The sequence below is a fragment of the Pogona vitticeps genome, chromosome 3 (genome assembly GCF_051106095.1).
Source record: "Pogona vitticeps strain Pit_001003342236 chromosome 3, PviZW2.1, whole genome shotgun sequence".
Lineage (NCBI taxonomy): Eukaryota > Metazoa > Chordata > Lepidosauria > Squamata > Agamidae > Pogona > Pogona vitticeps.
This window is the reverse complement of record NC_135785.1, coordinates 8,101,489-8,118,201: the sequence shown is the minus strand read 5'-3', so window position 1 is coordinate 8,118,201 and position 16,713 is coordinate 8,101,489.

The window sequence follows — 16,713 nt, the reverse complement described above, 5'->3', positions numbered from 1 at the left end:
TAGTCAATTAAAGGAAAGCTTGCTTGAAGAGAAACGTCTTTGTCTTCTTGAGGAAGGACAGTGATGAGGGGGGGGGGCAGGCTAGCTTCCCGTGGGAGGGAGTCCCAGAATCTGGGAGCAGCCACTGAGATGGTTCTACCAAACACAACTGTGAGGGTCCTAAAGCTGACAATAAAAAAAACATAGCAGGAGAGGAAAAGGGGAGTGGGAGGGAAAAGAAAAACAAGAGAACTCAGGCTCAGGAACATTAAGTAGAGACAAACCAAGAGTTCCTCTGTTGTGGTCCTTTGCAAGATTACTAATACTCCAGAGTGAAATCTGTTTTAAAGAAGTACGACCATCTTGAGATCTGTTTTCCTCCAACACTTTTTGTTTTCCAGGCGCCATCTGAGACCATGTCCATTTGTCCGAGCATTCAGTGGGACAAGAAGGTTTGTAATCTGCCCTGAGCCACTGTCTGTTTGTATTGCTTTTATAGTACTGCAAATGACATTTTTAATTTGCAATGTCAGATATCAGTAATGTTCAATATGTGTACTCTGTGGGTTGTTGAGTTTTTTTAAAAAATTTTTTAGCTGTTTGCCATTTATGATTTGAATTATTTCTCAGATAGGTTGTTAGCTGTCCTGACCTCTTACAAGGAAGGCGGAGAAATCAATCAGATCAATAATGATGAATGTGCTGCTGATAATGCATGACTTTAAATATAAACATGCACACTCTTACTTTTTTTTTAACCACACCCTTTCCTCAAGGGACGTGGTGGTGCTGCGGGCTAAACTGCAGAAGCCTTTGTGTGCTGCAGGGTCAGAAGACCAGCAGTCGTAAGATCGAATCCACGTGACAGAGTGAGCTCCCATCAAGCTCCTTGCCAACCTAGCAGTTCGAAAGCATGTAAATGGGAGTAGATAAACAGGTACCACCTCGGTGGGAAGGTAAACAGCGTTCCGGGTCTAAGTCGCGCTGGCCACGTGACAACGGAAACTGTCTTCGGACAAACGCTGGCTCTACGGCTTAGAAACAGGGATGAGCACCGCACCCTAGAGTCGGACACGACTGACTAAAATGTCAAGGGGAATCTTTACCTTCCTCAAGGAGCTCAGAGTTACGACCAGCGTTCTCCCCTTCTTTATCCTGACACTGACATGGATTAATCCACAAGACAGTGACTTTCCATGCTCACCTTCAAGTGGGGATTTGAACTCTGTTATCTCTGGTCTAAAGCCTCATGTGCTTCAGGTTGGCTCTTATAACAGGGCACAATCGTGTTTTATTTGACTCCCTTCCCACTCTGGCCGTCTGCCGAAGTCAGGGGAAAATGTAAATGAAATGATCCAACATCATGCTTTTTATTTTCCTTTTAACTGCTGCTTCCCAGGAAATGGGGCCACTGGTCTAGCAACACCCATGGATCTCTGGACCCCTTAGGTTTCTGTTCCAAAGGGTGTAAACTGCTGGTGGATGCTGCAAAAAAAATGGGATGTTACTTCCAGAAAACGCTCTCTGCCATTGCCTCTAGATTTTTTTGCTCCCCGGAAGGGACAGCTCCCTTCCCTCACCCAGAGTCTTAACTACTGGTTTCCTTTCCTCATGATCATTAAGAATATTAGAAATAATTGATATAACATCTTTGGTATTCAGTGCTCAGGGTGCAATATTACACACAGACAGAGCCTGGTGATCAGTCTAGAAACTATAATTATTTATGAATCCACCATCATTTATTAATTAACTCTGCAAAAAAAGGCTTCGCCACGCTGCTAAAGATGTGTGTGGCTCTTCACTCAGAGGAGCGCACGGTTTAAGGAGATTTTAACCAAAATCCTGTCTCAGAAAAGGGGGAAAATATGTTTTTTTATGAATAGATACACATGCCAGTGAGTGCATGCCCGCTGAGAAAGCAAAGCCGGGCTGGAAAAAAGGGAGGAGAGGAGCCGAACTCAATGCAGAAGACAGGCCTAGGCACCCTTACTTGGGAGTAAACCTTCTAGAACCTAGGCAGGGCATGCTGTAAAGTTGCCCTGCCTCGGATCAAGCCGTAAAGCTCACATCTGTGTCTTGTATGGCAAAGAATTGCACATGTCATATGTGATGAAAGATTGCCTATATATTTCCCGCGCCCACCCCTTGGGAATTACATAGTAAAATACTACAGGCATTTTGGCACTCAAGACAAGCCGTGAAAACATAAGCCCCCTCCCCTGCCTCGAGGCCCCCGCCTCCTGGCTGGAAAGCAGACTCCGATAGAAAAACAAATGGTGTTCGTTTGGATAAAAGGTTAGAGGGTGATGTAATTAAGAACAGCCTACCTTGTTTACCTTGGAGGCTTTTAAAGGTTTTTCATAAACCTTGTAAAACAACCCAGTCCGTGTCTGCCTGCAGGGCTTCCTTCCTCCTCGTATGGCTTCTCTCCCTGTTCCCCCACCATCACCACCACTTCTGCAACCAGCCAACCCATCCTCTGGAGTTTCACTGTTGCACCCCAGTGCGGCCACAGGCCAGGCTGACAGAAGGAGTGTGCCGTGAGCAGAGCAAAAGTTGGCAATATTTCACCGGAAGTGGGCTCCTGGCCGGTATGCTCAACCTGACCCCCCCCCCCCGGAGCTGACTGATCATGGTCCACATCTGGGCCCCAACACTCCCGTGTTTTTCTGGTTCTTTGGTAAGTCTCTACATGGGACTGCCTTTGAGACTGAGGCGGGAACTTCAGATGGTGCAGAATGCGGCAGCCAGACTTCTTACAGGGGCGAAAACGTACCAATATATTTCCCAACACTAGCCGCCTTGCATTGGCTGCCCATTCTCTTCCGCATTCATTTCAAAGTTCTTACGATGACATATAAAGCCCTAAACAGTTTAGGACCTTGCTATCTGGCACAGCGCCTCCTCCCACCCAGTTCTGCCAGAGATACTCATTCAAGCCAGGCCGGGCGGCTGAGGGGTTCAATGCCGAGGGAGGTCCAGAAGGAAAGAACGAGGAACAGGGCCTTCTAGGCAGTGGCCCCTCACCTTTGGAATAACTTGCCAGTGGAGATCCGCCTGGCTCCCTCTCTGGGTGTTTTCAGGAACAAACTTAAAACCTAGCTAGTTGGGTAGGCTTTCTCTCCTGCTATATCTTAATTTCTTATACAGTACTTTCACAACCTTGGATCTATAATATACATTTTTGCTTTTATTGTGTTTACATTTGTAAACCGCCCAGAGTAGACCTTTGGTCTAGATGGGTGGGATAGAAATCCAATAAATAAATAAATAAATTTATAAATAAATTTATAAATAAATAAAGTCCCACCCAGAGCAGAACCATTTAATCAGTGGGACTCTCCAAAGTGTTGACTTAACAAGTTTCATTCGTTCTGTGGATCTACCCAGGAATGCTATTCAGCGGTTTGCAAATCATGGACCCTTACCCTGGGTGAAGGAGAGCGCTTGAATGCCGTCCCTTCGTTTCTAATTTTATAGTTTTCCCATAGTTTTCCAAGAGGATGAAAACAAAGGGGGCTTTGCTCTGTATCTCCAGGGGTGCTCCGTGTGAGTCAGGAAGCTGGTTTTGCAGGCTCCTGCTCAGCTGCAGAACCCCTGCAAACAGGGGAAGCCGGGGATGTTGGCTCCAAGTCCCAAGTCCCGAGTTCCTATTAAAAACAAGCATTTTCCCTAGGAAAAAAAGGGGGTCGGTGAGTTGTGAGTTACGAGTCACGTTCGAGTCATTGGAAAAAATAACCTGAGTTACCCATATTTTTCCGTGTATAAGACATCCCCATGTATAAGACACCCCCACTTTTCTAATCCAAAATTAAGAAATCTAAGTGGGACTTAGCAAGTGTAGGGGGAAAGGGATCAAAGCGCTGCAGGATCTCTTTGATCCCTGCTTTCCCCTCCACTTGTTTTTGTTCTCTCCTCAGCTTACATCTGTGTATAAGACAACCCTCAATTTTTAGTCTAAAGATTTTAGACAAAAATATAGTCTTATACACGGGAAAATACGGTACGTCACCGGTGTGACTTAAGTCCGACTTCACTGTGAGTTCCATGCGTGACTCAAGTCCCCATCCTGGTGGAAGCTTTCTCTCCAAGTGTAGAGGGGCAGCAAAACCAGAGATAGGGTGGGGCTGGCCTAGAGCGCTCCTCTCTGCCCGTGGTAAGCATGGCACGATTTGCTAACAACTGAAGAGGGCCTAGCTGGATCTGAGCCTTGGATTTACTCCGTATGCTTCAAACCAGGCATGGAGTGGACATCCTTTCAAGCAGAAAACACCTGGCAGTGTTTCAAACAGACCCATGTTCTCTGTAAATGGCCAGGGTGAAGGCTGCCAACTTTTAAGGGAGTCCCTGAAGCTACGCCTTCGGTGGCAGAGGGACCTACGACAATCAACAAGCAGAGTATCTCCCCATCAAGACAAACTGGTGCAATGCCAGATTTGAGCACCGAAGCGTGCAAGAGTGGGTTTAGCCTCTGTGCACATGGCTGATGAATAGAAGGTGGAAAACCCAATCACTGTTTTTTTTTTTAAAGAATGCACTTTGGATATTTGCACCACTGCCTTCCATTTGAAAGATATAGACCATTACAAGGCCGTTCCCTGCAGTTTAGTTCAAACTTTGGACAGACACCGGTTGCCTGGATGTCACGGGAAACCGCTTCTGCTGCTTCATGCTTTCAGGGCAATAACTAGCATTTTAAAAAAATGCTTGGGCAAGCTGCATGAAATGCACATCTTAGTTCCAGCCAAAACAGGCAGAAGAGCCAGGGTGGGGAAGCCAGCAAACAAGCAGAGAGGGAGAGGAGGGAGGGAGCGGGACGCAACAGCTATGATTCTGGTTCTTGGGAGCCGAAGATGTCAAGAACGAGGGTACTCAGATACGTGGTTCCTGGAAAGTAACGGAAGTGCAAGACTTGTAAATGCATGTTGACCCACACCAAGAAATAGATATGCATGTGGGCAAAGATTTTAACACAATCCGAAGTCCAGCACCCTAAGACAAAGCCCCAGTTGCATTTATAACTGGCCTAGATCTTTCCCTTCAGGATGTTGGTGCAGGCAATGGTCATCTCCCAGATTGACTACTGCAATGCTCTCTACATGGGGCTTCTCTTGAGACTGACCCAGAGACCGCAGCAGGTCCAGAATGCGATGGCCAGACTGGTGACCAGTGTGAGCAAATGTGATCACATCACTCCAGTGCTGGCCAGCCTCCACTGGTTACCCACTGTGTCCTGGACCGGGTTCAAATTCTACCATTCTACGATTCTGCAAACACTTTCATGTGGTGTTGGTGGATTGCATTGCAGATACCCTGGATTGCCAGAAAGACAAACAAGTGGGGTCCTAGACCAAACCAAGCCTGAATGACTGTATCTCGGGAGGCAGCAATGACGAAACTGAGGCTGCCCTGCTTTGGGCACATCATGAGGAGGCAGGATTCATGCTGGGAGAGGTGGAAGGCAGCAGGAAAAGAGGAAGATAAAATATGAGATGTAGTGACTCCCGAAGGGAATCCACAGGCTTCAGTTTGCAAGAACTGAGCAGAGCTGTTGAGGCCGGAGCATTTCGGAGACTGCTCATTCACGGGCTTCCTATAAGTCAAGGGCAACTTGATGGCACATAACAAAGCAAATGTATGCTACAAATGCGAACACACCCAGAAACACACGCATACACGACCTTTGGCAGCTTGAATCATGCCCCATTCTTTTCTCTTTTCTCTTTTCTCTTTTCAGGTCTCAACATGTCTGGTTCTCTCAGGCCTTCCTCCCTTCTTGCTTCTGTCCTCTTCCTAGTCCTATAACCATTCTTTCCAAATTGCTGCCTCCACCGTCATTCTCCCCCCTCCACCCGTCCCCCTCCCAGCCACTGATAGCACAGTCCCCGACTCATTTTGGCTGCAGTCGGCCAGTCACCGCTCACGTCGAGTTGGCTATTGACTGATAAGAACAATTTCCAGACTTTTGTGCAACACCTGGAGGGAATTCTATTTCACGCACAAAATCAATTTTTGCACATAACACCCGATCGCTATTGCATCTGAATGCATTTGCTTCGTAAATACCAGAGAAGCTGCTCGTGGAGATGAATTGCTGTCTGGTCCTCTATCCGACTTTCTCCCCCCTCCCCTTTCTTTTTTCCGTTTTATAAAGGCCTGGATTTTGCACACTTTATTGCCTTCGCTCCTAAACTGCCACCCCCCCCCACTCCCGCTCCTCTCCCTCCCTTCTAGAATATATAAATGAAAAATAGGACCTGTCTTTATTGCCACATATGTGCTGCTGCATGGGCTTTGTGAAAGTAAACAGAAACCTAGTCCAGACCTCTGCCTAGTTCCCATGTTTGGGAGCAAAGAAACCACAGCACTAAATACCTCTCTCTTTCTGTCTCTGTCTTCCCTCTCAGTGGGAATCCTTTAAATCATCCTGCTGACCATTTTCAAATGACTGGAGAGCTACAGTGGCGCATTGAAGTCATCCCGAAGGCAGGGGACGGCCAACTTTTTTAATTTCAAAGAGAACACATGCTCCAGCAGCATATCTGTGGCCGATAACAGCAACAAAAAAAAAATGGATTCCTCTACCCACACACCTCTCTGGCCACCAGCCAGCAAATAAGCCTCAAATGCTTGGCTCCAGATTGCACGAGAGAACAAAGGTAGTGTTTCTCCTCATTCTGTGTGCAAAGCCCAGCCGGATAGACATGCAATTTCTTAACCCAAGCAATAGGACAGGATTTTTAACTCCACCACAACAGCAGATGTAACACTTTTTTGTTCTGTGGGGCTGTCTGTTTACTTAGGGAATCTATCAGTGAACTTTCCAGACACAATTTCACAAAATTTGTCTCTTTTTATTCGCAGTGAGTGAACAATTGCAACAATCAAATACTGGAATTTGTGCACCCAAGACCTCAGCAAGAGAACCAACACAGAAGTTGCTTGTAGCATTGCAAAGTTCAAGTGTCCTTTTGAATTCAAATCCAAGCAAAAATCCAAGATCTCTTTTTCCAACTGATTTGGGTATCCGTAACACAGAACGACCATCTCCACATATAGAGTCTTCAAAACTCTGTATCAAGCTGGCAAGTGCCTTAGCGGTCTAAGTGGCAACAGCAGCTCCAGCCTCTTCAGCTGTCCCGCTCTTTCTGATTCAAATCTCATACTCACAGCCCTGCTCTTCCTTAGTCCCACTCCATTGGGCTGAATCCATATTTCACTGGGTTTACCTAGGTAGCCGGCTAGCTTGGACTGGAGGAGGACAAGCTTAAAGGCAAAGAGCCATCTCCTTTAGCACCTTGTCACCACTCCAAACATCTGCAGTCTGAGATGTGCCACACTCTGTTAGGGCCTGCTCTGCCAAGCCAGTTATATTTTGGTTGGGACAATGACAACTTTGAGAGTCCAAGCCACTTGGTTTTTTTTTAACCACCACTGTGTTATTATAAATTTGGTTCTGATCTCAAGCCCCCTTTTCCTTGCTTACCTGTAGAGATCCCACTTTTCAAGGGGGGCACACAACCAATTTTAAGCATCAGTCCCACAAGTCAGAACGCAACCGGCTATGGGTGACCTTCTGTTCCGCCTGGGTGCTTAAAGGGTTGTTTCCTGCAATTCTGGGCTTTCAAGCTCTTCCTTATTCTTCTCCACGAACTTGATGGCTCGCAAAAGAAACCACGAGTAATCCAGAAGGTCTTCGAAGCAATTGCAGGACTAGGTGATACCTTTATAGACTGCTAAAGAAATCATAGCATCTGCTAGCTTTTGTCGGTCAGGACCTACTTCATCAGACTTGCACTAGTGTCTTGTCATTAGCGCAAAGTCCCCAGAGTTCTTGGCATGTGGGTTTTGGCCAGACATTTATCTTAGGTATAAGTTAGAAAAGATGCAGGCTGCACTGGAGACATGCTTTTAAAGTTGCAGCTGAAAAAGCTGTGAATTGGATGTCACATCGCTGTTCCGCCTCTTCTTGGTGCTGCCTCTGATTGGGTGCCCGCTGGAAGAGGCGGGGCTGGGAGGCACCAAACACCTGTCAATCCCAAGGACGAACCAGCACGAACCACAAACTGGCAGTTTGTGCCCACCTCTGCATCCCAGTTGTTCAAACAAGGAAGCTGTTTGGCTTTGTTTCGAAACTATAAGTTTTGACTCGGATTCAGAGAAAAGCCACCTGACCTGTACCTGTCAGGCAAATGTTTGAATAAGAACCTGTTATCCTTCCAAGGTGGCATTTTTCCCCCTGAACCTGCTATGGCACTCTTGGCTCAAAAGGTTTACTAAAACGGGCAGCAAAATTAGGATCAAGTGTCCACTAAATGGGAGGAAGTGTCCAGAAACATATACTGTGAGAAAGGATTTCTTTTAAAATTCAATTGTTGTGCAGATTTTTTAAAATGTTCAGTTGATTAAAGTCACAGATAAATGCTCAACTGTCCGAAATGGACTTACAAACAAACACAACTAGAACTGATATAATCTTCAGCCAGATGGATCTGTCCATGCCTGCCTCTCTTGTAACCAGAGAGACGGAAACCTGTCAGGAGGATCTCTTTCCCTGAACGTTGCACGTGATTGACACGGGGATGCTGATGTTGGGAGCCAGCCACCACGTGCTGCATGGGCCCCCCTCTCTTTTATACACATACTTCGAAATTCATCTCTGGCCATGTGGTTTCCAGGAGGTCCGTCCAGATAGCACTGGAATGGAGCTCGTTAGCCCTTGGCATTAGCCAGCAGTCCTGTAGGGTAATTGAGGAATATTTAATGTCCCTCAGCTGCAGTTATGTCAGGTGCAATGTGGAGTTCATCAATCAGGGGGGGAATCGGTCCTGATCTCACTGCTGATCCTCTGCCTGTTCCATCCATTCATGTGACTCTCTTCTGATGAAGCACAGCCCATCCACAGAAGGGAGCTTTTCCTTGTAGCTAGGAAGGGGAGGTGTGTTTCTAGGAAGGGGGGAGGCGGGAGCCCACAGGAAATGAGAGATCATGGGGAGACACATCTGTACAAAAACAGCTGGTTGGAGAAGACTACATCCATATATGCTACTGGGATAGTTTGCTGGGTACCATGCTGAAGTTAAGCCTTGCATTGCACAGAAACAGCCTTGAATGAAATTCCTTCACCTGTATTTGTGGCTTTCTTGAGTGAAGGCAGGGATCATTTTGATTTAGGATGAAATAATGCGAGATTTTTGAAAACTGAATGTGGGAGAAACGGAAGTAACTGGTGGATGCTTTGAACACTGAACTCTTTATATTCTGCTTTTGAATCCCTGTATATTCAACTACAGTATGTTACTGTTGAATTAAAGTTGCCACATCTCCTTTGCCTTATATCAGGCTCCTCATCTTCAACAACTCTGTGGCTGGCAGGGGCCCATGGGGTCCTCTCCATGCTGGGAGCCATAGTTTCTTTCCACTGAGCCATCAGATAAAGGGTACAACTGAGGGACAATTACGGATTGTTTTGGAAAATTTTACCAGTATGTACAATTCCCCCTGCCTCCCCCCCCCCGGGTATTTGGTACTGAAAAGTTGTAAAACTGACGAGACAGTGAGTGAAGCTGGCAGATGTTGTCTCCATATCTGTGCATGATTTCTTAGTGCTAAAAGAGATCCTCCACACGCATGCCATGTACGTACCTACAGCCATGCGGTCAGACAGGCAGGTAAAAGCCAGTGTAAGGTGAAAGCCAGTTTCCTTGGTCGTTTGAAAAAATGAGGGCCCAAACTGGTCAACAATATCAGCAGTCCATCTGGGGATTTGGGTTCTGGGACAAAAATCAATATACTACAGGGGGAAGCAGATGGCAGCATCTTAGTAGCAGAAAGCATTGATGATGCAAAATGACTGTTAGGGGAAGTGAAAAAGAAAGTGCCAAAGCAGGACTACAGTTGAATTTTAAGCCAAAAATCACGACTATGGAAGAACGACAGAACTTTACGGTTGACCATGAAGAAATTGAAATCGAGATTTTGTATACTTGGTTCAATCATCAATCCAAATGGTGGCTGCAGCTGAGAAATCAGAAGTCTGAGACTAGGAATAGCAGCAATGAAAGAACTTGATAATTAAGTATAAGAATGGGCCATTGGAGACTAAGACCAAGATCATTCACACTCTTGTATTTCCAAACATAATGTTGACTCTGAGGCCTACTTTGGGCACACGATGAGAAGACAGGATTCTCTGGAAAAGGCAATCATGCTAGGAAAGGTGGAAGGCAGGAGGAAAAGAGGAAGGCCAAATATGAGATGGACTGATTCCCTAAAAGAAGCCACAGACTTGAATCTGCAAGAGCTGTGCAGGGCAGCTGGGAACTGGACATTCTGGAGATTCCATAAGCTCGCCATGAATTGGAGGTGACTTGATAACACATAACAACAACAGCAGGGGGAAATAGATGGGGGAGAGTCTGAATTCGTGGTTGTAAGAGAACAATCCAGGGTCCAGCAGGCCTTCCCAGCAGGCCTTTCATCCCAACCCAATTTGGCCTGGCCTGGCCTCGGGTCAAAAGGTGATCCGTGCTCTGCCAGCTTTATTGTGGCTCCAACGTTGCTGATGGCTTTTAGGGTCAATAAAGTGTCCAGATGCTGGAAGGCTGGGCCCCAGTTGCTAACTGCTTTCTGTTTGCTCTGCAGCTTTGCTGGCATCAAGGGCTTAAGGGAAGGACTAGCTACTTATCTTCGCCTTTCACTAATCCCCCAGTCAATGGCCATTCTCCGGGATTCAGGGAAGGCAGGATTGCCACATTTCAGAGTGGGGAGGAAGGGTGATGAAAGGAGGCAGAATCGACCCTAAGCATTTGTTTATTTGCATGTGTTTATTGCTCTAAATCTTTCAGGGGGGCCCTTCTCTTTATCAGGCCCAGCCTCAAGTTGTTTCTTGAAAGCCTGGTGGCCTTCAGAGGTTGCCTTGCGTTGGCCTGTTTTGCCCAGTCTTTTTCCATGTGTGGCAGTGGGGATTTCCCCACAGCTGAGGAACATAGGTTCTTCAGTTGCCAATGGAACAGAAAATGCCAGGTTTTCCAGCTCAGGGATGGCCAGATGGGCTGGACTACAGTTCCCATCATCCTCAGCCAGAAAGGTTGCTGAGAGAATCCAGCCCCTCACCAACAAGGACGACTGGAAATTTAGAGGGAACAAAGAATCCTATGGGACGGGTTGTCTGTCCCTGCTCCAAAAACGCAGGATGGGCTAGACACAGGTACCTCAAAAAGCAAGGAACGAAGAAGGGGAAATGGGGAAGAGGAAACAGTTCACCAGAGCATCCCATTTTGGGCAAGACATGCATAAAAGACACGTTGCCCTGAAGCGCTGAAACCTGGTTGGGTTGGGTTGGGTTTCAGCACTCATTCCCAAGCTGAAACCCAACCCAACTCATTCCCAAGCTGGGAATGAGTGAAGATCAGAGATGTATTTTCCCCCTTGGGAAAATGCTGTAGTGCCCAGCAGAGAAAACAGGAAGTCACTCATGGAACCGAGAGATCCACTTCCCCCTGACAAGGACATGCGAGCAAAGGAAGCCAACCAGCCAGGCCTAGATTGCAAAGCACAGAAATGTCACCCAAGGGTTGGTTTTGAAGATGCTCAGACGACGCCTGTCTAACCTTGCAGGACCGGCTGGAATCTGGGGAAGGGGGTGAATGAACCACACCGGTGACAGGATGACGGGGGAATGGCAACCCCCAGGAAGCCAGAATGGGCCGTAAACCCAAGGAGAAATGCAAAGGAGAACAGACGTTCGGATGCTTTAATTGCTGTGTGGATTGAGAAGGCAAGTCTGGCAGAAAGGCAGCCACAGGAAAAGCTAGCCCGCGAACATTAGCATATGCAAATTCTCCACAAATTGATGAGGCAGAAATCTTTTAATTGCCAAGCAAGACCCCCATCTGAACCAAAAAATCTGGGATTTTGTTTACTTGTCAATGGAGGTACAGGGTGCACCCCAAGAGCCAGGTTCCTGGAAGATTTTGGAGGTGGAATTTTCCTGGGGAGACAGATTGTGGATGAGGACATCTGGTCATATGACCTCAGCACAATCGTTGTAGGGTTATTCCAAGCATATTTTTTGCCTTGCTTGATCAAATCAAAGTCAACTCAGTCCAATATTCTAGTAGAACCAGCAGTAATTATCCTGTTAGATGTTCCTGGTAGGGTACCTCTAGGTGTGAAAAGCATAGTTTTTCTCCGTTTTGGCTGTCTTGACCCAACAAGAAGACATGTAGGGTTTTGGTTAGTCCACTGGTTCTTAACCTTGGGTTACTCAGGAGTTTTGGACTGCAACTCCCAAAAGCCTTCACCACCAGCTGTCCTGACTGGGGTTTCTGGGAGTTGCAGTTGAAAAGCATCCGAGTAACAAAGGTTAAGAACCACTGGGTTAGTCCAATGGGGATCAGGAGTGAAGCATGAGAGATATTTTTGAGCCATTGTCATCATTTCTACCTAGATACTAGACCACTGAGATATAAGGCCATTAGGTCCAATCTTTATTTATTTGCATCAGAGTGTTGCACAATTAAAAATTATGGACATATATGGAATATACAGTGGGTGCCCCGCATGACGTTGATAATCCGTCCATAGAAATCGCTGTTTAGCGAAATCATCGTTATGCGTAAACCGTTTCCCCATTGGAATGCATTGAAACCCATTTAATGCGTTCCAATGGGGAAAATACATTGTCGTCCTGTGAAGGGAAGCCATTTTGGGAGTGCCGATCAGCTGTTAAAATGGCTGTCCTGTGAAGCATGGGTCCTGAAAACACAGGGAAGCCATTTTGCGAAGCTGCCGATCAGCTGTAAAAATTGTTGTCTTGCGAAAAAACGGTCCGCGAAGCACAGACCAAATTCTCGTCCAGCGAAAATCGCCCATTGGAATCACTGTTTTGCAAATCGCTATAGCAATCGAAAAACCTCATACTCATGCAGATTTGTTGTTTTACGAGGTCATCGTCTAGTGAGGTACCACTGTAGGTGAAATTCGAAACAAAATTAAATGTTAAGATAATTAGACTATTGTTTACCAGAAGCAGGCTACTTCAAAAGTGTTTTCTCAGCCATTTGTTATGTCTTCTTTTGCACATGCGGTGGGGCATAACTTGCATGCACATAAATGCTGAATTGATTGAATTTCTCCAGTCATAGAACATTTCTCCTGTATTCAAGTAGCCCCATTCGACTCAATTAACCTTTGATCTTCTTTGCTTCGAAGTCTCTGAAGTGACTTCACTATGCGAAGCATGGTCCCAAGCATCACTAAGCGAAAATCGCCCATAGGGACCATCGTTAAACGAAGCGCAAAAATGCTCCCGAAAAGTCATCGCTAAGTGATTTTGTCATTAAACAGAGCAATCGCTAAGCGAGGCACCACAGTAGTTTTAAAACTACTTTCCTAAGCGATGATGGCAGAAGATGGAGACAGTGGGTGTTAAAAATGGTTCTCAAGGCTCTTAACCAACAGGCCCAGGTAGGTGGGGCTCGTCAGCCTTGGAAGGCAGCCCATCTAGGAGAAGGAAAACTCTGATTTCAAACCTCCACTGCCTTGTGGCTATATCCACTGATTGAAAAGGCTTCAGGAGTTAACATCGAGGCAAAATCCAGAGCCGGAGTCCCGGAGGCAGTTCGTGTCGTTCTGGCAACTCCTGCAATGTCGCTGGAACCAGTTGTCTTGGCTCTTGCCTTTCCATTGGACCATTTCAGCAACATGGAGAGGGGGGATTTGCTGCTTGGGTAACAGCCTATCCTCCATATTATTTTAACCAGTCTTCGTGCTCTAGAGGGGACACTCCAGCTTTGAGTACAGCATCGAAATAACACTGGAAGTAGCAGTTACCGGTTACTATGATGCCAGGGGCTACGTCCGACGGTGGGAGAGGTCATTGCACCTCACTAGGTAGCTACTGCACGCCTTAAGCTGGGCAGTCCCCAGCCACTAACAGGGGACAGATTGCACTTATTTGCAATGTGGAAGGGATTGTCACTCTCGAATCGGCCTTCTCAGCCACACTAGACGCTGTTCCAAGTCCTTCATACAGAGCACGTTACCATAGTTTCTCGAGACTGAAGGATGCCTAAACTAACCAACAGGGAAGACAGTTTATTGTACAGCATTCATACTTTTTACCAACCTTGATCTTCCTCTTAGCTTTCTCTAACCCTGCCTTCTTTACCATCTCCTCAAGAATAAGAATAAGAATAAAAGAATAAGAATAATTTAACAATTATGTAGGAACAACATTTAACAGATACTTAAGTTTTTGATTAAAACTTTTACCTGTTATATAATACAGTACCAGTCAATGTTTTTGTAATTTTGACTGTGCCTGGTGTTTTTGAATAAGAATAAGAATAGGATTTAAAAACATGGAAATGAATGAACATACACCATGCACTACATCCAAAAAGTGATGTGGACAGATCATGTCTAAATGATTATATTAGTACAAGTAGAGAAAAATTACTTAAGGTGAAAATGGGGAATATTTTGAAAACAACAGAAGCAAAGACTCAACAAAAGAAACAACAATTTGAAAATAAATTAAACAGCTGAAAAAAGAAACCACTATATGGACAACACCTGAGAAATACTGATGGAAAGCATGATAATAATTCAACATGGGCATGGCTAAAAGTGGGGACCATTAACAAAGAAATTGAAGGCTTGATTTTTGCTGCACAAGAACAAGCACTCCAGACCAACATGACGAAAGCTAAAATCCAAGGAATTCATGCTAACAGCAAATGTTGACTCTGCCAGGAAAAAGATGAAACTGTGTCACACCTCATCTGCAAATGGCCAAAGATTGCACAAACAGAATTCAAAATTAGACATGATAAGAGTGGCGAAATTAGTGCACTGGTCACGCAAAAAATATAACTTGCCAGCTTCCAAAAAACCCATGGAAACATCAGGTACAGAAGGTGTCAGGAAATGAGGAAGTCAAGATCTTGTGGGATTTCCGGATCCAAACTGATAGACACCTCAAACACAACACAACAGACATAGTAGCAATAGAATGAAAAAAAGGTCTGGATCATTGACATTACAATTCCAAGGGATGCCAGAGCTGAAAATAAAGAAACTGAAAAATAACAAATAACCTGGCAATCGAAACATTTCACTTGTGGATAAAACACACTTCAGTGGTCCCCTTAGTCATTGGGGCTTTGGGGACAATATCAAGACATTTTACACAATATTATAGGCAGTTGAGGATCTCAGGAATCACACCATCAGAGCTCCAAAAACCGGCAATAGTAGGAACAGCCTACATACTGCGTCAATATTTAACAGAGACTTAGGTTTTTGGTTAAAACTTGTATTGCTCCCCCAACCTCGGAATAAAGATGCGAGACAAGTAAGTATGGACAAATAATGGGCCACACTTTATTAAACTTATAATCATTCATAACTATTTTGCCATTCAATAGGCAAACGGGGGGGGGGGGGGGCTGCAGTAGTGCGGAATAGATAGATCCATCATCATACGGGCGAGCCCCCGGCCCCAGGTTCCTGCGGTCTTAATGACCGCAGAAGCCCGTCTGGCTGCTAGTAAAACACCCCCAGACCTCAAGCCATCTTCCTTTGATGACTGTTGGTCCGGAAGTGGCCCAGCGCATCTTGCCCGCCCAGGTGCTGAATCGCACGATTCGCAGCCCTGGGAAGTCCGATGCGCTGTTAGCTGACATGATGTTAAAATTGGAACTCACCGAGAAATACCTGTTTTTCCGCACTACCCGCCAGTGTGACCAATTTCAACCATCAATTGCCAACAACCCTTACCAGTGTGGGAATGGGCGAAAAATCCCCCCCATCCAAAAGCCAATCAGGATGAAGGTCAAAAATTCCTATCCGGCCCCCTAAGGCGACCAGCCGTAGCTCACACTAGAAATAGGGCGGGCCGGTGGGTGCCTGTGAAAGAAGAGGCAATTAACGCGGTCGGACGTCCCCTTATATATAAAACGCGTCCTCCCGCTCTTTTGAACACTCCAATAGGAGAACAAGGAGCCTCGCGCCATCCGAGGGTGGGGGCATGAGCTCGTCGCTCGAGCGAAGCCTTTGGTTCGCCTGCGACTTAAACATTTGTTATATAAAACCAGTCAATGTATTTTATAATTTTGATTGACTGTTTCTGAGCAACGACCACAACAACTTCCTGCCCCCTATCCTGCAATGCTGAGCTGTGACTTATTTCTGACCATTTGGCTCACATGAGGATTAAGTTTTCATGGCCCTGAAAATTAACAGAGCAACTCAGATCACCACTTTGGCATTGCTTAGCCTAGGAAAGTTGAAGAAATGAGAGAGAGAGAGAGAGGGAGAGAGAGAGAGAGAGAGAGAGAGAGAGAGAGAGAGAGACTCAGAATGACTAGGTCTGGGGATGAGCAAAGAGAGAGCAATGCCTAGCAGGCGGGGAGGGATTCTGAGGAGTCGTGGTTAATATGATGGGGATTAAAATTCCAGAATGATTAATACACCCTAGGTGACAGGGTTTTTCTGCAGCACTGGGGAGACGCGCCAGTGGGATCAGAGCCCGGGGATGGTGGACGGGGGGCGGTGGAGGCGGGAAGGAGGGGCAGGCAGAGCAAGGAAGAAAGAAATCCATTTACGTTGCCTGGCCAGCCAGGCAGAAAGGTCAGGGTGGGAGACAGAGCCAAACAGCTCCATTACGGCAGATGGATCCCTCGTCCAGCCCCCCAGCCCTCACCCCCAGCAGCTCTGGGGGGT